This window comes from Sphaerodactylus townsendi, linkage group LG04 (assembly GCF_021028975.2).
Source record: "Sphaerodactylus townsendi isolate TG3544 linkage group LG04, MPM_Stown_v2.3, whole genome shotgun sequence".
NCBI lineage: Eukaryota > Metazoa > Chordata > Lepidosauria > Squamata > Sphaerodactylidae > Sphaerodactylus > Sphaerodactylus townsendi.
In genome coordinates this window covers 19,620,571-19,641,824 of record NC_059428.1, presented here as the reverse complement: position 1 = coordinate 19,641,824, position 21,254 = coordinate 19,620,571, and the positions used below count along the sequence as shown (strand labels likewise).

At 43.7% G+C, this 21,254-nt stretch overlaps 1 protein-coding gene across 2 annotated transcripts in view; it reads right to left on the bottom strand.

Annotated features, from left to right (window-relative positions):
* Positions 1-17,257, bottom strand: part of AMOTL1 (angiomotin like 1) — a 118,846-nt gene extending 101,589 nt beyond the window's left edge. The window contains exon 1 of one of the 2 annotated variants that reach the window (XM_048494368.1): positions 17,148-17,257. The gene's annotated coding sequence lies outside the window, so the exon portion shown is untranslated. Of the gene's footprint in view, positions 1-12,422; positions 12,502-17,147 lie in introns of those variants that run through there. The other variant, XM_048494369.1, reaches the window with a different exon arrangement.
* Positions 17,258-21,254: the final 3,997 nt, after the last annotated feature.

The following is a 21,254-nucleotide window of genomic DNA, read 5'->3' as shown; positions in this document are numbered from 1 at the left end:
GCTCACGCCAGGTCACTTAGGCCCGAGGAAACGAATGCACGCAGGCGCAGGCTGCCACGCACGCTGGTGCACTTCCTGCTAGACTGCTTCAAGTTCTGCACGCTACTGCTGAGAGGAGGGGCGTAACTGAGGCAAAAATCACGTGGCAAAATCACCAATTAGTAACTCCCTCTTGGCACACACAAATAATTAGTAACCTACTCTCGGGAACCTGTGAGAACCTGCTGGATCCCACCTCTGGGTGTCAGCCTCCCCTCCCCCCCACCACCAAGCATTACTCCAGCAAGGTAGCTTTCTCAAGCCTACTATTTAGCTCCCTGGTTTTGGTTGAAACATGAGGGGGGGGGGGAATGTGCTTATCTTCTAGAAGATTCCTTTGAGACAAAATGGTGATTAGTGAAGGGGATAAAGAGGTACATGGCCTGCATTTTCTATGAAATACAGTCTGTTCTACCAGGCCACATCCCATTCCAATTTCCGTTCCCCATCCCTAGTGCCTGCATTTGCTGTATGCTATGTTTTATTTATTTATTTATTTTATTTTATTTCTTCGATTTATATACCGCCCGATCCCCAGAGGGCTCCGGGCAGTAAACAACATTATCTAAACATCAAACAGGAGCGGTCATACAAAATATAAATATATAGGCTCCATCCCATAAAATAACTTAAAACTCATAAAACAGTGAATAACAGTAATACATAAATAAACAAGCAAGGGCGTCCAACCCCAATTTAAAACCTACCCCCAAGGGGGGGAGGCCAGTGGGAACCCCTCAACATGGAAGGGATTCCCACAAATAACTGCACCAAGGCACGGAGCAGTAAGGGGGCACGGAGTAAGGGGCAGTAAGGGGAGCAGTAAGGGGGCACGGAGCAGTAAGGGGTAAGGTTTTGTAATGGATTTTGCGGCTTGCTTTGCCCTGCATTTGCTAGTGCTTTGAGAAGACTGGCGCTGCAGAAAATCTTACTCAATAAGTGTATTTAGGAAGTCAGTTTTGTTAATTTCTGTGTGCTCAAACTATCTAGTGGAACTACCGTGTTTCCCCGAAAATAAGACAAGGTCTTAGATTAATTTTTGCTCCAAAAGATGAGTCGGGGCTTATTTTCAGGGGATGTCTTATTTTATTCCATGATTTTGCGCCCCCCATGTGACCAGATCAGCTGTGCTGGGGAATCTGTAACTAGGGCTTATTCTTGGAGCAGGGCTTATATTTCAAGCATCCTCCAAAAATCCCGAAAAATCATGCTAGGGCTTATTTTCAGGGTAGGTCTTATTTTCGGGGAAACAGGGTATGTTGCTTTTTAAATCTCTTTTTTTCTTTCCAGTAAAGCTTTATTGTGCTTTATGGTGTATTGCTATGAGTCCAAACCCAGGATAAACTCATTACATTGTCCACAGAGAGCCTTGCTCCAGGGTCTCAGGTTGGAGATGGGGGAACAGCTCTTTCAGACCAAGGTGCGTCAACCTCCACGCTCTCTTATACCTTGTACATATGTAATATACTAAATAGGAGACAGCGTGGTGTAGTGGTTACGAGCAGCAAACTCTAATCTGAAGAACTGGGTTAGATGCCTGACTCCTCCACATGAAGCCTGCAGAGTGACTCTGGGTCAGTCACAGTTCTCTCAGAACTCTCTCAGCCCATCTGGAGGCAAATCCTACATTAAGGTCTTCATAAGACAGTGGTGACTTGATGGCACACACACAACATACTACATCCATTCTAGGGTGACTCCTCCATACTTTTGCCCTGCATTTGCTAGTGCTTTAAGAAGACTGGTGCTGCAGAAAATCTTACTCAATAAGTGTATTTGGGAAGTCAGTTTTGTTAATTTCTATGTGCTCAAACTATCTACTGGAACTACCGGGTTTCCCCGAAAATAAGACAAGGTCTTAGATTAATTTTTGCTCCAAAAGATGGGGTAGGGCTTATTTTCAGGGGATATCTTATTTTTCTCCATTATTTTGCACCCCTTATTTTTGGAGTAGGGCTTATATTTCAAGCATCCTCCATCCTTCGGGATAGGGCGGTATACTAAATTTAATTAATTAATAATAATAATAATAATAATAATAATAATAATAATAATAATAATAATAATAATAATAATAATGCTGTCATCTGATAAAGAAGCCAACGTCCGTTTTTCTTTCTCTTTTTTCTCATCAAAAAAAGTACAAATCAGTCCAGCTGCATTTTTCTTAAAGCCTCTAATCTTTCAGAACTGTGTGCCAAGGAATAACAACCAGCTAAGCTTTCGGCCTCAAATATTTCCATTTAAAACAATCTTCCTCTGCACGTATCCTTGGACAGGTTGGGCTGCGTCTCAATCTTGTTACTCTTTACGATCTCCACTAGATGTACACGTTGTCAGGGAAGAGCAATTGAAATGGACTGAAATCAGCTCAGTAAGTAAGGCCAGGTCAGTCAGTAAGAAGATTTACAGAATTATGCCGTAACCTAGAAAATCAATTACCTTAACCAGAGTTGTGGGTATTCAATTGCTTAGTGGCAATTGCTGGCTCGTCGAGTGATGCTGCTGTCACATTCTGACAGCAAGTTCTCTTAAATGCTTGCCGTTTATTTTTCAAATTACCTTTTCCCAATCTTTTAGTGACAGAAACGTCTACGACAGAATGGAAGCCTGGTGTATCCATGCAGCAGAATGAAGAGACAATAAGATAGCACAGTGCCAGGATTTTGTGAACTAATAAAAGTAGGACCGCTTCTGTGAAGCTGAGCTGCTGTGTGTGTCTGAGTTCCTACCGCGTTCCAGTGTGTTGTGCAACTCTGCTACTCGGGGATTTACCCCATACCTTCACAAGTTAGGCCTCTCATGTGCCTATATTTGTGCATAGTCTGTTAAACAGTCCATTCTTTACACATATACACACCACACACAAATTCTTCTTTATTTAAATCTGTTAAAAACTATTTCTTATTTATTTTATTTTATTCTCCTTATTTATTTTATTATTTTGTTTAATTCGAACCCTGCCCTTTCCCCATCAAGTCAGAATTGGACAGAATTACCTCTGATCTGAAAGATCAGCCAACCGAAGATTACTATCGTATATGGCAGCCGTGGATAAATCATGTTTCTTTATTGTATAAAACCTCAGTCTGTATGAAGGTTTTTTAAGGTCGGATTAACCAGATTCTATATCGAATGGTTACGTTTTGTTTTGTGTATTCTTCTTTTCCTCTATCTTCTCTTAAAACTTAATGACTAATCCGCATCTTTCTGATTATTACATTAAGACTATGTAGCAGAGGGGAAGTCAGGGGGGAAATAGGGGGGGAGGGATTGGTGGGTAGGTTATAAGGAAGTCGCAATTTAAAGGGATCAAGTAAAGTTTGTATAATAGACATCATGATTTTAATTTGTATAATTATTTTTTGGTGGTTGTTTTGGACTAACAAACTTGCTCTTATTTCTATATATTTCATATTATTGTACAAATGTGACTCCCCCATTAATGTTGTTTGGGGAAAAAGCAATGAAAATATTATTTTTTTAAAAAAGTCAGGGTCAGGGTACCTTCCAACAATACATACTGGACATTGTAGGCTTTCTGGGCTGAACCGGCCGTGGTCTGGTTCAGGGGCGTACTTGCCAGAAGGACAAGGGGTCACTCATGTCCCTAGGCGCCACCTATCTGTTCACGTGGGGGGCGCAAAATGGTTCAACACATACAATCCATTATGTAAGTTAGGACACAGAATTAAAACTATGTCAAGTTAAATGGATCAAATAGTAGATCATGTAAGAGATTTTGTCCCGAGACCCTGGAAAACTGCAGCCAGTCAGAAGAGACCTTGATAGACAGACATCTGACATTGCAGGGTAGCTTTACCTATGGGAAAGAGCAGTGGTTTTGTATGCAGAAGGGCCAAATTTCATCCTTGTCATCTCCATTGAAAAGGATCAGGTGATATACTATAAAACAGTGGTGGCGAACCTATGGCACGGGTGCCAGAGGTGGCACTCAGAGCCCTCTCTGTGGGCACGCGCAAACAGAGTCCCCCCCCCTCTAGGCTGGCCTGGGCTGCTTGGCTCAATTATTAGCATTATACCTAAGACCTAGTTTTGGGGAAGCAGTGTAGGTAACCCTGTTAAGCGCTGTTAAACACCACTGATTTTCATGCGAAGAACTAAAGCACAATCCTTTTCCTGGGAGTAAGCTCGATTGCTGGCAATGGGGCTTGCTTCTGAGTAAACCCTCCTAGGGTCGTGATTCACCCGTTGGAAGAGTTGCACAGTTGCTTCAAAGCAAAGCCACCGACTACCACCAAGCTTACTCCTGAGTAACGCATGCCTTGGAGCCAACTGTTTTTTCTAAACTAAAACCTCAGTATTCAGGTTAAATTGCCATGTTGGCACTTTGCGATAAATAAGTGGGTTTTGGGTTGCAATTTGGGCACTCGGTCTCGAAAAGGTTCGCCACCACTGCTATAAAAGCCCTCTGTGTGATACCGTGCATGAGAGTTTTGGTGTAAGGCAGCATCATGTGGGCACTAGCACCTGCGCTATAGCTGTTAAGTAATGATTTCACCACTGTATGATTTGTAGAAATTCGTGCTTGTTATCTTGAAATAATCCATTGCTAAATCTTACTATACAGCAAACGCTCCATTCTTGGACAAGTTTCAGGCAAGCCAGAACTGGTTCCTTTGCTTATTTAAAAAAAAATGCATTCAGAGACAGTCACAAGTTTGCACAAGACAGATGAATGCTGCTTGCAACAGCAATCCATTTGTCTTTATTCAAGACGCATTTTGCATCTCTGTTTCCCAGACATTAATTCTGCAAAAGAAACATCCCTGCTTTTTGCAGTGGAAATTCTGAGTACCTCAGTCCCAAACTGTACATGATCAGTCCTGGTTAGCTGAGGGTGAAACAGACATTGTGTGTATGTGTTAGATCTCGCAACTTTAAGGCAATAAACGGACTCTGAAATATTGATCAGTAGCATTTATTGAATAGGCATCGAAGTTCTGATAAAGCTGCCATCCACAGTCCCCTTTATTCCCATGGAGAACCCCCTCCCATTTTCCCAAGAGTCTGTGAAAAACAGTCTTTGGAGCTAAGGTGCCCTAAGATCTGCGGCAGATAGCAAGAGAAAGCCACCTGGCTTCCTGCCCTACAAGATAATGGATGTTCCCATTGGACAGGGGTACCAGGAGAAGCCTAGTTTTCTACACAGCATGTGAAGCCATAAAGTAAAGATCAAGGAAAGAATGCACAGATGGCAGTGGATAGATATACCAGGCTGGTTACATGTATCTTTCTAGCAGCAGCAATTTGTTATTTTAAGCAGTTTCATGGTTTCGGGAATGTATCTCAATCACCTAGATAGCATCCCCCTGATAATATGCTTAGTAAGGCCTCTTATGTAGGACTAGCCAACAGGTTCTCAGGTAGTACTCTATTGCTATTCCTTTAATTAAAAAAAATAAAATCAGGGCAAAGGGAAGAAGGAAGCTGGCATAAGAGGGGGCGTAGGTTGATAGTGGGAGGAGGGATGGGTGTGGATGGATGTCAGTAGCCAGAAGTAAACGGAATCAGGTTTTGCTGCAATCTTTCCCTAACCTTGTTTGATATGTTCTTTCTGAAAGGTTACGTTGAAAGTGTATTTGCATGCCAGATGGATGGGAAAATGCACATTTTTGAAGGTCCAGCCATTTCTTGCCTTAGCCCCCATAGCAACCATCCCATCCCTGCTACTGAGGCTTTTTTTAGGCTACTCAAATTGGGCTCAACCATGTCCTTTGCTCCTGTTCAGCCGACCAGTTCAGATTTTCCTCTGAAGCCTGGCTTTCCGTGCCCCTGGCTTCAGAGATGAGTTGGGGGGCAATTAGAGAAAGGGTAAAAATAATGCTTTAGCCTGGTACCTAGAAACTTCCAGAAGAAAGATATTCCGCAGCTGAGGTACCAATCTGTATTGGTACCTCAGCTGTGGAATATCTTTCTTCTGGAAGATTCTAGGTACCAGGCTAAAGCATTATTTTTACCCTGCCTTTTAACTCAAGGTTTAGTTTTTTTAAAGCTGCTTTATGGTCTAATTCTGGTCAAAGATTGTGTCAAACTCATGGCCCTCCAGATGATATGGACTACAGTTCCCATCATCCCCTGCCAGCATCATGATGGCAGGGGGTGCTGGGAAATGTAGTCCATAACATCTGGAGGTCCGCGAGCTTGACGCATGTGTTTAATGGATATTTTTTTCAGTGCTCAGTGGTGATTTTATGCTGTTTTTCTTAGATGAATGTTGCTTTTAATGACTTGTTTTATAGAAATAGTTTTTATAGAAATATTTGTATAGAATTTTTTTATAGATATAGCCTAAGTTTTATGATTTCAGGGTATTTGGGGTGACTAGACCTATATGACAATCATTAAGTGCTGTACCTTATGATTCTTGACAAATGTATTTTCTTTTATGTACACTGAGAGCATATGCACCGGAGACAAATTCCTTGTGTGTCCAATCACACTTGGCCAATAAAGATTCTATTCTATTCTATTCTATTCTATTCTATTCTATTCTATTCTACATAAATAAACAAGCAAGGGCGTCCAACCCCAATTTAAAACCTACCCCCAAGGGGGGGAGGACGGTGGGGCCCCTCAATATGAAGGGACCCTGATATTTTGCACCAAGGCAGACAGTGGGGGGGAGCCCACTTGGTGGGGGGCAGTGGGGGGAGCAGTAAGGGGAGCCTGGGCGAGTAGGGGTAAAAGGTTTTGTAATGGATTTTGCGGCTTGCTTTGCCCTGCATTTGCTAGTGCTTTGAGAAGACTGGCGCTGCAGAAAATCTTACTCAATAAGTGTATTTAGGAAGTCAGTTTTGTTAATTTCTGTGTGCTCAAACTATCTAGTGGAACTACCGTGTTTCCCCGAAAATAAGACAAGGTCTTAGATTAATTTTTGCTCCAAAAGATGAGTCGGGGCTTATTTTCAGGGGATGTCTTATTTTATTCCATGATTTTGCGCCCCCCATGTGACCAGATCAGCTGTGCTGGGGAATCTGTAACTAGGGCTTATTCTTGGAGCAGGGCTTATATTTCAAGCATCCTCCAAAAATCCCGAAAAATCATGCTAGGGCTTATTTTCAGGGTAGGTCTTATTTTCGGGGAAACAGGGTATGTTGCTTTTTAAATCTCTTTTTTTCTTTCCAGTAAAGCTTTATTGTGCTTTATGGTGTATTGCTGTGAGTCCAAACCCAGGATAAACTCATTACATTGTCCACAGAGAGCCTTGCTCCAGGGTCTCAGGTTGGAGATGGGGGAACAGCTCTTTCAGACTAAGGTGCGTCAACCTCCACGCTCTCTTATACCTTGTACATATGTAATATACTAAATAGGAGACAGCGTGGTGTAGTGGTTACGAGCAGCAAACTCTAATCTGAAGAACTGGGTTCGATGCCTGACTCCTCCACATGAAGCCTGCAGAGTGACTCTGGGTCAGTCACAGTTCTCTCAGAACTCTCTCCAGCAGCCCAATCTGGAGCCAAATCCTACATTAAGGTCTTCATAAGACAGTAGGTGACTTATTAAGCACACACCCTAGCCTACTGTCCCATTCTAGAGGTGACTCACTCCCATACTTTTGCCCTGCATTTGCTAGTGCTTTAAGAAGACTGGTGCTGCAGAAAATCTTACTCAATAAGTGTATTTGGGAAGTCAGTTTTGTTAATTTCTATGTGCTCAAACTATCTACTGGAACTACCGGGTTTCCCCGAAAATAAGACAAGGTCTTAGATTAATTTTTGCTCCAAAAGATGGGGTAGGGCTTATTTTCAGGGGATGTCTTATTTTTCTCCATTATTTTGCACCCCTTATTTTTGGAGTAGGGCTTATATTTCAAGCATCCTCCATCCTTCGGGATAGGGCGGTATACTAAATTTAATTAATTAATAATAATAATAATAATAATATATGTAATAATAATAATAATAATAATAATAATAATGCTGTCATCTGATAGAAATAGCGGTTGGATTTTTTCTTTCTCTTTTTTCTCATCGAAAGATTTTAAATCAGTCCAGCTGCATTTTTCTTAAAAGCCTCTAATCTTTCTCAGAACTGTTATTTGCCAAAGATAACAACCAGCTAAGCTTTCGGCCTCAAATATTTCCATTTAAAACAATCTTCCTCTGCACGTATCCTTGGACAGGTTGGGCTGCGTCTCAATCTTGTTACTCTTTACGATCTCCACTTTCGTGTACACGTTGTCAGGGAGAAGAGCAATTGAAAATAATGGACTAAGAAATCAACTCAATGTAAATGTTAAAAGGTATTGGCCAGGTCAGTCAGTAAGAAGATTTACAGAATTATGCCATAACCTAGAAAATCAATTACCTTAACCAGAGTTGTGGGTATTCAATTGCTTAGTGGCAATTGCTGGCTCGTCGAGTGATGCTGCTGTCACATTCTGACAGCAAGTTCTCTTAAATGCTTGCCGTTTATTTTTCAAATTACCTTTTCCCAATCTTTTAGTGACAGAAACGTCTACGACAGAATGGAAGCCTGGTGTATCCATGCAGCAGAATGAAGAGACAATAAGATAGCATAGTGCCAGGATTTTGTGAACTAATAAAAGTAGGACCGCTTCTGTGAAGCTGAGCTGCTGTGTGTGTCTGAGTTCCTACCGCGTTCCAGTGTGTTTATTGCAACTCTGCTACTCGAGGGATTTTATAGCCTTCACAAGTTAGGACCTCCTCATGTGCCTATATTTGTGCATAGTCTGATAAACAGTGCGATTCTTTACACATACTCCTTTACACACACGCAATTAGCTTCTTTATTTAAACCTGTTAAAAACTATTTCTTATTTATTTTATTTTATTCTCCTTATTTATTTTATTATTTTGTTTAATTCGAACCCTGCCCTTTCCCCATCAAGTCAGAATTGGACAGAATTACCTCTGATCTGAAAGATCAGCCAACCGAAGATTACTATCGTATATGGCAGCCGTGGATAAATCATGTTTCTTTATTGTATAAAACCTCAGTCTGTATGAAGGTTTTTTAAGGTCGGATTAACCAGATTCTATATCGAATGGTTACGTTTTGTTTTGTGTATTCTTCTTTTCCTCTATCTTCTCTTAAAACTTAATGACTAATCCGCATCTTTCTGATTATTACATTAAGACTATATATATGTAGCAGATCAGGGGAAATCAGGGGGGGGAGGGATTGGTGGGTAGGTTATAAGGAAGTCGCAATTTAAAGGGATCAAGTAGCAAAGTTTGTATAATAGACATCATGATTTTAATTTGTATAATTATTTTTTGGTGGTTGTTTTGGACTAACAAACTTGCTCTTATTTCTATATATTTCATATTATTGTACAAATGTGACTCCCCCATTAATGTTGTTTGGGGAAAAAGCAATGAAAATATTATTTTTTTAAAAAAGTCAGGGTCAGGGTACCTTCCAACAATACATACTGGACATTGTAGGCTTTCTGGGCTGAACCGGCCATTGGTCTGTGAAGTTTCAGAAATTACCATACCAGAAGGACAAGGGGTCACTCATGTCCCTAGGCGCCACCTATCTGTTCACGTGGGGGGCGCAAAATGGTTCAACACATACAATCCATTATGTAAGTTAGGACACAGAATTAAAACTATGTCAAGTTAAATGCGGAGCAAATAGTAGATCATGTAAGAGACTTTGTCCCGAGACCCTGGAAAACTGCAGCCAGTCAGAAGAGACCTTGATAGACAGACATCTGACATTGCAGGGTAGCTTTACCTATGGGAAAGAGCAGTGGTTTTGTATGCAGAAGGGCCAAATTTCATCCCTTGTCATCTCCATTGAAAAGGATCAGGTCATATACTATAAAACAGTGGTGGCGAACCTGTAAGCCTGCGGGTGCCAGAGGTGGCACTCGAAACCCTCTCTGTGAGCACGTGGCATAAACAGAGTGCCCTCTAGGCTGGCCCTGAGGCTGCGCTGAAACTTCATTAGTAGCATTATACCTACAAGACCTAGTTTTGGGAAGCAGTGTAGGTAACCCTGTTAAAGCGCTGTTAAAGCACCACTACAGTTGGTTCATCGAAAGAACTAAGAAGCACAATCCTTTACCTGGGGAATTAAGCTCGATTGCTTTGGCAGGCGGGGCTTGCTTCTGAGAAATAAGCCTCATGAATTGCATTGAATTCACCCGTTGGAAGAGAGTTGCGGTTAGCTTCAAAGCAAAGCCACCGACTACCACCAAAGCTTACTCCGCAGTGGCATACTTTGCTTGGAGCCAACTGTTTTTTTCTAAACTAAAACCTCAGTTATTCAGGTTAAATACCATGGCGGCGCTGCGATAAATACTAAGTGGGTTTTGGGTTTGCGAATTTTGGGCACTTTCGGTCTCTGAAAAGGTTAAATACCTTGCTGTAAGCCCTCTGTGTGATACCGTTGCATGGGGAGTTTTGGTGTAAAGACATCGTAATGTGGGCGCTAGCTCAGCTATAACGGTTAAGTAATGGACCACTGGGGGACGGGTGGGCAATTAGGTGCTTGTTACCTTGAAATAAGGCTGGATGGTGCTATACAGCGGCTCCATGGGACAAGTTTCGGGACGAGCGGAACTGGTTGCGGCTTATTTAAAAAAAATGGCGTTCGGAGACAGTCCACAGAGACTGCACAAGACAGATGGACGCGGCTTTACAGCAATAATCCATTTGTCTTTATTCAAGGCATTTTGCATCTCTGTTTCCCAGACATTAATTCGGCATACGGGCGAAACATCCCTGCTTTTAAAGTGGACATTCCTGAGACACCTCAGTCTAAACGCTATGCATGATCAGTCGGTTGGTTCGTTGCGGCAGGCGGAATAGACATTTATTATTGGACGTGTTAGAACGACGCAACTTTAAGACAGTGAGACGTCCCTGAGCGCTCGCGTAGCATTTATGGAATAGGCAGCCAGTTCAATGCAGCTGCCATCCACGCAGTCCCCTTTATTCCCATGGAGAACCCCTCCCATTTTCCCAAGAGTTTGAAAACGGACGGGCTTTGGGGTGCTCGGGATCTGCTGGAGACAGCAGAGAAAGCCACCTGGCGCCGACAAGATAACGGATGACGAAGTGGACAGGGGTAACGGGGCCCTAGTGTCGGACAAAGGATGTGACGCATAAAGCGGAATCGGAAGGAATTGTCATCGTCACTTTCGATGGTGATGAAGGATATACCAGGCTGGTTACATGTATCTTTCTAGCAGCAGCAATTTGTTATTTTAAGCAGTTTCATGGTTTCGGGAATGTATCTCAATCACCTAGATAGCATCCCCCTGATAATATGCTTAGTAAGGCCTCTTATGTAGGACTAGCCAACAGGTTCTCAGGTAGTACTCTATTGCTATTCCTTTAATTAAAAAAAATAAAATCAGAACAAAGGAAAAGAAGGAAGCTGGCACTTAAGAGCGTAGGTTGATGAGTGGGAGGAGGGATGGGTTTTGATGGATGTCCAGTAGCCAAAGTAAGCGGAATCGGGTTTTGCTGCAATCTTTCCCTAACCTTGTTTGATATGTTCTTTCTGAAAGGTTACGTTGAAAGTGTATTTGCATGCCAGATGGATGGGAAAATGCACATTTTTGAAGGTCCAGCCATTTCTTGCCTTAGCCCCCATAGCAACCATCCCATCCCTGCTACTGAGGCTTTTTTTAGGCTACTCAAATTGGGCTCAACCATGTCCTTTGCTCCTGTTCAGCCGACCAGTTCAGATTTTCCTCTGAAGCCTGGCTTTCCGTGCCCCTGGCTTCAGAGATGAGTTGGGGGGCAATTAGAGAAGGTACAAAATAATGCTTTAGCCTGGTACCTAGAGAAACTTCCAGAAAGAAAGATATTCACTGACTGAGGTGCAATCTGTATTGGTACACCTCGGCTGCCGAAATATCTTTTATCTGGAAAGATCCCAAATTACCGAATGCTTTGTCAATACCTATGCGCCTAACTCAAAGGTTTAGTTTTTTTAAAGCTTTAGCTTTATGGTCCCTAATTCTGGTCAAAGATTGTAATCAAGCTGTGGACCCTCAGATGATATGGTTGGTTCCCATCATCCCTGCCAGCATCATGATGGCAGGGGGGTGCTGGAAGCCAGTCCATATGATCTGGCGGTCAACAACGTATTATTTAATGGATATTTTTTTCAGTGCTCAGTGGTGATTTTATGCTGTTTTTCTTAGATGAATGTTGCTTTTAATGACTTGTTTTATAGAAATAGTTTTTATAGAAATATTTGTGCGGAATTTTTTTTATGAACACTAGCCTATAGAGTTTTATGATTTCAGGGTATTTGGGGGGTGGTTTTTTTTTTTGTTTTTATTAAAAAAAAAAAAGCCACAGCTAAGCAAGACTCTGGAGAGGCAATATACAAATTCGTTAAATAAATAAATAAATATTTGGGATTCATACCTTTTTTAGTTGTAGCCCTGCCAGCAAAATTTTTCCTCAGTACTGTTTTTAAAAGGGATTAAAGACAGGCCACATTTATCTAAGAAACACAATACAACAAAGAAATGGTAGCTTGTGTTAAACTTTATTATGATCTCCCATCCCTAGTTCTAAGCCACAGGTGTCAAATTCTCGGCCCTCCAGATATTATGGACTACAGTTCCCATCATCCCCTGCCATCATGATGCTGGCAGGGGATGATGGGAACTGTAGTCCATAACATCTGGAGGGCCGCGAGTTTGACACCTATGTTCTAAGCAATGCTACTTAAGTTAAAATATTATACACAAAGACACAAATTGCCCAGATTCATATCATGTTATCCATATTAATTATCATAAGAGCAGCTCAGTTTGTCCACTGTTCTTTGTAATTGGCCCTTTGTAATTGGACTGAACCCAAAGGATGTTCATCAATGGGTCGTCCATCCTGGAGAGAAGTGACTAATGGGATGCCACAGGTTCTGTCCTGGGTCTGATGCTATTAAATGCTTTTGTCAATGCCTTGGATGTTGGAATAGAGGGCACGCTCATTTGCAGATGACACTAAATTAGATGGGGATGTAGCTAATACCCCAGAGGACCAGATCAGATTCAAAATGACCTGGACAAATTAGACAGCTAGGCCAAAACTAACAAAATGAATTTCAACAGAGATAAATGTAAGATACTATACTTTAGGCAGAAAAAAATGAAATGCACAGATATAGGATGGGTGACACCTGGCTTGACAACCCTACATTTGAAAGGGATCTGGGAATCTTAGTAGATCATAAACGAAACATTAGTCAGCAGTGTGATGTGGTGGCCAAGAAAGCCAATTCAATTTTGGGCTGTATCAATAGGAGTATAATGTCAAGATCGAGGGATGTAATTGTACCTCTCTGTTCTGCATTGGTTAGACCTCACCCAGAATATTGTGTACAGTTCTGAGCACCGCAGTTCAAAAAGGATATTGACAAGCTGGAACGGGTCCAGAGGAGGGCAACCAAAATGGTCTGGAGTCCATGCCCTACAGAGGGAACTGGGGATGTTTAGTCCGTAGAAATGAAAGTTAAGGGGAGACATGATAGCATCCCCTTCGGGGATGGGGCGGGATAGAAATTTGAAACATAAACATAAACATATTTGAAGGGATGCTATGTCGAAAAGGGAGCAAGCTTGTTTTCTGCTGACTCAGAGACCAGGACACGGAGTAATAGATTCAAGGTGCAGGAAAAGAGGTTCCACCTAAACATTAGGAAGAATTTCCTGACCGTCAGGGCAGTTCGACAGTGGAATTCACTTCCTCCGAGAGTTATGGAGTCTCTTTCTTTGGAGGTTTTTAAACTGAGGCTGAACATATGTCGGGAGTGCTTTGATTGTATTTCCCTGCATTGCAGGGCATTGGACTTGATGACCCTTGGGGTCAACTCTATGATTCTATTATTCTATGGTGGGGGTGGAGTCTCCTTCTCCACTGGTGCTGTTTGAAGTGAGTGACAATCATATAGTTTTTGAACAGAGGCTGGATGACCATCTGTCGGGAATGCTTTGATTATGCGTTCCTTGGACTTGATGGCCCTTGTGGCCTCTTCCAACTGTATGATTCTGCAATTCTCACCCCCTCCAAACACCATCAGTGGATACTTTCATTCTCAGCCAGACTTGTCCCAAGATGAATTCCCAACTGATTCTATCACTGGTGATCCCAGAGGGACTTCTAAAGCAGGGGCCAGGAGTTTTCACAATGAAAAAAACAAGCCCTTTATTAGGATACACAAGGTTTTACAGGGTCACAGCTAAATATTTGGCATGGGGCATAAACTTGCACCTGATTCACATGGATTCCTGGCGACTGTTTACCTCTTTCATATCCCTTTTTGAACAGCATCTCTGGGCTGTGATCACATGAAAATTTTTGCCTGCCACTCCCTTCCCATACTAGTTATTCTAGCCCAGGGGTAGGGAACCTGCGGCTCTCCAGATGTTCAAGAACTACAATTCCCATCAGCCTCTGTCAGCATGGCCAATTGGCCATGCTGGTAGGGGCTGATGGGAATTGTAGTTCCTGAACATCTGGAGAGCCGCAGGTTCCCTACCCCTGTTCTAGCCCTCCACCTATCCATCCAACATATCTTAACTAAAACATTTTTTTAAAGAGCCAGATTTGGTTCCATACCAAGCCACATTTATTTGGCTGTAGAGCCATAGGTCAGTGATCTCCGTTCTGAGGAATGCACGGGCAAACCCACGAAAAAGAAAAGCAGCCATTTCTACTGAGGAAAGCATCCATCAAGATTGTAAATAGTAATGCCTACAATGTAAATAGTAATGCCTACAATGCAATGCTCAGCACAGTTATGCCCTGCTAGCTATAATTTCTTCCAGGTTGGCCAGCCAAGGAAGTCTTCATAAAATGGAATGAGAGTGGTTCTTCTCTTTTTTCCCCCCTTCAGACCATCACTGCACCACGAACAACCGACCTAACCATTTATTGGCAAATGAGCTGATAAAAAAACATTTTTAATAGGCTACAGAACTGGTTTGTAAGGTTTGTTGGCCATGTTGTCAGTGGGAAGTGGAATTGGCTAGAAAAGACAGACTGCAGCTCCATCTGATCCGCAAAGGCTGTGTTTCAATTGCTAAAAAAAACTGCCAAGGATGCTTCCTTCTGTTTAAAACAATGATATAATAGCGCAAAGTTATAGTATTGAATGTTTTCCTCTTGTGCCAGATGGGAGCCACTGTGGCTGTTGTGGGTTTTCCAGGCTGTGTGGCCACAGTCTGGTAGTTTTTGCCCTTAATGTTTCACCTGCATCTACGGCTGGCCTCTTCAGAGGTATGGCACAGGGAGATGTATTTTTCTCATCTGACATTTTCAGAGGTATGTCACAGCAAGATGCGACATGCCTCTGAAGAGGCCAGTCATAGATGCGGGTCAAATGTTAAGAGTAAAAACTACCAGGCCGCAGACACACAGCCTGGAAAACTCACCACAGGCAGTTGACTGGGGCCGTGAAGTCTTTGACAGTACATTGGGAGCCATTTGCCTGCTAAATGCTGAGATCTCTGGCCAGATCTTCAAAACACAACGTGGGACAAACCAGGCATGATGCTTGGATACCCATGAATGTACGGTGGACATACGATGCCATTATCTCCAGAGAAATAATCTGGAGCAGCAGTGGTGTAGGAGGTTAAGAGCTCGTGTATCTGATCTGGAGGAACCGGGTTTGATTCCCAGCTCTGCCGCCTGAGCTGTGGAGGCTTATCTGGGGAATTCAGATTAGCCTGTACACTCACACACACACCAACTGGGTGACCTTGGGCTAGTCACAGCTTCTCAGAGCTCTCTCAGCTCCACCTACCTCACAGGGTGTTTGTTGTGAGGGGGGAAGGGTAAGGAGATTGTAAGCCCCTTTGAGTCTCCTGCAGGAAAGGGGGGATATAAATCCAAACTCTTCTTGTTGTTGTTGTTTAGAGATCAGCTGCAATTCCAAGAGAACTCTAGGCCCCACCCGGAGGCTAAAATTCTACCACAGCATGGTCTTTGTCTCTTGCTTTTAAAAATTGTTTTAAGTGAAGTTTTGGATTGTAGGCTGAATCACGGTTCCCTTCCCCCCAAGAATAGTTGCATTGAAATGGTTTAAATAAACTATTTTTCAAAAAGGAGCTAGAAGGAAATCTTCGCAGTCAGCTTTACGGCCAGGTTGTTCATTTTTGCCGTGAGCCCTCCGCTCTGAGGAGGCGCGCTGTCTCTGAGCAAACATTGAGTCATCTGCGGGGTTTTGATCAGATTTCTACTTTGCAAGCTTTCTTTTCTTGCTGCGGTGAGAAGGGGCCGGCTGACCCTTCTAGCTGGTACACCCAAAGCCACTTCCAGAGGCAAGCCAATCAAAAATGCAGTTAATGCCAATGTAACCCACAAGGACTAGCTGATTTAGCCAAGTGGGGGTGGAGTCAGCGAATGGAGGTTAGCAGAGACAAAGACTCGGCTTGTTTTGCTGGGGGACTGGATAAAATGTTTCTGGGCTGTTAGCAACTTGCTTTGGAAAATTATGCACATGAAAATTTAAATCAGTAAAGAGGGGGGAAGTTAAATTTAGTATGACTGGTAATATTGCTGTAATTATCTTCTTACTGTAGGGTCTATGTCTTTAAGGCAGAAAGTTGCTGTCTGGTGACATTCAATTTTTTAAAAATTCAATTTGGCAGAACTGAGATCCTTTCGAACCAGCCGTAGATTGGAAGATTTCAGCACCTTGGTGGATTGGAGGAGAAATGTTGGACTGATCTCACCCAAAAGTTTTTGCCTGCCAGAAAACTGCTTCATGGAACTCCTGCCAGTGCCTTTGTTCAATGTTCCACCTATACATCAGCTGCGTACATTTTTGTTGTGTTGACTTTTGTTTTTAAGATACAGCAATGGTTTGAAATTAATTTGCCTCTCGGCTTCTGTTCCACATTCAGCCCCGCTAGGCCCACACAAACACCAGTTGCCTCACAGTCCTTGACACAAGCATGTTTTACTGCACACGGCATTTGCTCACCCTCTGACCTCTCACGGCTTTCCTTCCTAAGCCCTTTTCAAGACAGCAAAACTGGAGATTCTCTTTTCCCGAGCATCAAGAGTAAACACAGCGGTCTCCGTCAGAACCAGAAAACCTTTTAACAAACACCAACATGCAAGGAGCTAAAGGCTTACCTGTCTGCTGGAAACTCCACTGTCCTCCACACTCTCAAAGGCAACTGAGATTTGTCTCCCCACCCCCTACAAGTGAGTAGCTCCTCAATCGGTGATGCCTCTCCCAAAAGTATGCGGCAGCTGTCTGGGCTTGCTTAAGGTTTGTACAGGGAAAGGCCTGGAATCCGACTGCTCCTGCATTTTCAAAGAGCTTCAAAAGACTCCTCCAAGCCTCCCACGAACCCCATAAGTCATGGGAGGATCCACGATGCATATTCATTGTCAGGAGTCCTATAATTAACGTGGGAAAATTAAGCCATTGAAATGCAGCTGGAAAGTCGGAAACAAAAGAGCCAACTGTTTCAATTCCTAGAAGATGGGAAATGCTGTTGGGTGAGTTCGATCATGTCTCCTAAAATGCAGTGGGTCGGGTCTCTTCGGCTGGCCCCAAAAAGAGGGGGATGATCTCACCCTGTTCCCTTCCTCATTACAGCCCTGTCCCAAGTGCAGAGGCGTATCTGGGGAAAATGTAGCCCTATGCAAAATCTGAGTCTGTCCCCCCCCCCCCATATGGGCGACCACCCTCCCCCACCACAACCAAACAACATTTTTTTGCACCAGGTCATCTAAAAGTCACCATCACATTATAGAACATCCCCCAACTCACAAATCTGAACACAGCAATGGTCCATGCCACACAGCGGAAAGGAGGGTTGTGAGGGCGATTTTCCACCCCGCATGTGATTAAATGGCTGCAGCCCAGGGCGTTTGACCCCATATGTCCCCCTCGGTGGTACGTCCCTGCCCAAGTGGCTTTTTGTCACTGATGATCCTACAATTGCTAGACTTTTTGGCTATTGTGAGATACGTTAAGATCCAACACCGCAGCCATATTATATTACACCATTAACAGAAAATAAAAATACACATGAGATTTTGGGTGCTGTGTGGTTTCTGGGCTATACGGCCGTGTTCTAGCAGCATTCTCTCCTGACGTTTCGTCTGCATCTGTGGCTGGCATCTTCAGAGGATCCTGAAGATACAGGATCCTGAAGATACAGAGGATCCTGAAGATACAGCCATACAGCCCGGAAACCACACAGCACCCAAGTGATTCCGGCCGTGAAAGCCTTCGACAATACACATGATTGTCAGAGTTACCCCCACTGTGTACTCACTGGGCACCCACTTGCCAGTCCATCGGCCGCATTGCTAATTCTGGCAACCTGGTAGCAGTTTCCTTCCCTTGCCCTACCTCACCTTCCTGCAGCTACACATTAGTAACTGGTTTGCAGACCGCCAGTGCAGCATTGATAAGGCCATGGTCATAGAATCATAGAGTTGGAAGAGACCACAAGGACTATCATGTCCAACCCCCTGCCATGCAGGAACACACAATCAAAGCACTCCTGACATATGTTCATCCAGCCTCTGTTTAACAGCCTCCAAAGAAGGAGATTGAAGAGAATGGAACTAAGTTTTCTTCTTTGGAGAGATCCTTTGAAGATGCCAGCGACAGATGCAGGCGAAACATCAGGAGAAAATGCTACTGGAACACAGCCGTACGACCTGGAAAACCCACAACACCCTGATGTCCATTTCAATTGTTCGTTTTAAGGGTGTCCCTTCTATTTTCACTTATGTTTATAACTTAAAATTGGTAACCATCCTTCCATTTATATATTCCCCCATAGACAAACTTACCCTTGATTAGTTTCTCAGCCCCAGCCTCTGGCTAGAATACAGGAATGTACCTCAAGCTTATTTGTTTCAAAAGACCCAGAGCGAAGCGCATATCACATTTGCAGAGCTTGAGGGCTACAAATATCCCACAAGATTTACTGATACCATTCATTGGATGACTCATGTGAAGACACGATCAGACTGGGAATCCACACAATCATGAAGAGTTAGATCCCACGGATCCTTTCTCCTGAGGCTGTTCTCTAATGAGGCAAACCACAGCCTCTCGCTCATTACCAGCATGTGGGTAGTGAAAATTATGCTAGCCTGGTCTGCTGTTCCATGGAGGTTCCATTTAGTTATCGTGACTAATTAGCAGATTTATTGACCGAAGCTGTAACAATACCCACGGAGTCACAATGAATGAAACAAATCTAATGTGATGATTCGTACACTGATGTTTGATAGACAACTCCACAAATGTGTCTAATCCCTTTTAAAGCCATCTAAACTAGGTGCTGGCGCCACATCTTAACAGTAGCAAATTCTGCAATGAGGAACTGAAAAGAATTTCTCTTTAAGTGTCCCAAAGCTGCGGTCAGTCAGTTTTGCTGGCTCATCTTGATTCTGATATCGTAACGGTACAACAATTTCCCTCTTTCCCTCGTCCCTGATATTCTGGGTCCTCAATTATCCTCGGGCTTCTTGGCTTGCACTTTGCTTGCAGGTAGCAATCACAGGAACTGAATGTTCAAGGAGCTTTTTGTCTCCGTCGGAACAGCTGAAAAGTGTGTGACTGCAGGAAAAAAGGCAACTGCACCAAAACAAGAAGAAGAAGGAGGAGGAGGAGGAGGAGGAGGAGGAGGAGAAGCAGAAGAAGAAGAGGAGGAGGAGGAGGAGGAGGAGGAGTTTGGATTTATATCCCCCCTTTCTCTCCTGCTGGAGACTCAAAGGGGCTTACAATCTCCTTTCCCTTCCCCCCTCACAACAAACACCCTGTGAGGTGGGTGGGGCTGAGAGAGCTCCGAGAAGCTGTGACTAGCCCAAGGTCACCCAGCAGGAGTGTGTGGGAGTGAACAGGCTAATCTGAATTCCCCAGATAAGCCTCTACAGCTTAGGCGGCAGAGCTGGGAATCAAACCCGGTTCCTCCAGATTAGAAACACGAGCTCTTAACCTCCTACGCCACAAAATCAACGTAATATCTGTTATTGGGATCCACCAAAATAGTACAAAACGCTGTGCAAGCTTTGGAGATCTCAAAATTTAAGAAGGCAGGATTCTCAGCCCAATGAAGAGTTCTGGTGACCTCAAAGGCTCACACACTGTGTTGCGGTACCGTGATTGCTCCTAACGAAAGGTATTGGGGGGGATTCGGTTCTTGTTTTTGGATTCTGCATCTCCTAACTATGGCTATATAACCGTGGTGGCGGACCTTTGGCACTTCAGATGTTATGGACTACAATTCCCATCAGCCCAATTGGCCATGCTGGCAGGGGCTGAGGGGAATTGTAGTCCATAACATCTGGAGTGCCAAAGGTTTGCCACCACTGCTATATAATTTTTTCTGCAACAAAAAAATAATCCAAAGCCCTTCAAGAAGAACTGGTCTTTTTATATCCCACATTTTATATCCCTACCTTTAAGGTGCCTCAAAGTGGCTTACAATCGCCTTCCCCTCCTTGTGAGGTAGGGAGGGAAGAGAGAGTTCTGAGAGAACTGGGACTAGCCCATGGTCACCCAGCAAGTTTAATGTGTAGGGACAGGGAAACAGTTCTCCAGATAAGACTCCACTGCTCATGTAGAGGAGGGTGGAAACAAACAAAAAGTCTCTTTGGTTGCTGTGTGGTTTCCGGGCTGTATGGCCATGTTCTAGCAGCATTCTCTCCTGATGTTTCGCCTGCATCTGTGGCTGGCATCTTCAGAGGAAACCACACAGCACCCAAGTGATTCCGGCCGTGAAAGCCTTCGACAATACAAAAAGTCTCTTTCTTTGGAGGTTTTTAAAGGGAGGCTGGATGGCCATGCGTCAGGAGTTCATTGACTCTGTATTCCTGCATTGCAGGGGGTTGGACTTGATGGCCCTGGTTGTCTCTCCCAACTCTCCGATTCCATGAAACCCAGTTCTCCAGATGAGAGTCCACTATACCATGCACAGGCTCAGTGGTGGGATTTTAGTAACAGGTTCCCATGGTGGTGGGATTCAAACTGTGGCGTAGCACCAATGGGGCTGGGCGGGACACGACGGGGGTGTGGCCAGGCATTCCTGGGCGGGGCTGTGGCAAGGATGCAGCTGCTGCGCCAGTCCTTGGGTGGGAAACGAATGCACGCAGGAGCAGGCTGCCATGCAAGCCGGTGAACCTCCTGCTAGACTGCTTCAAGTTCTGTGCGCTACTGCTGAGAGGAGGGGCATAACTAAGGCAAAAATCACGTGGCAAAATCACCTA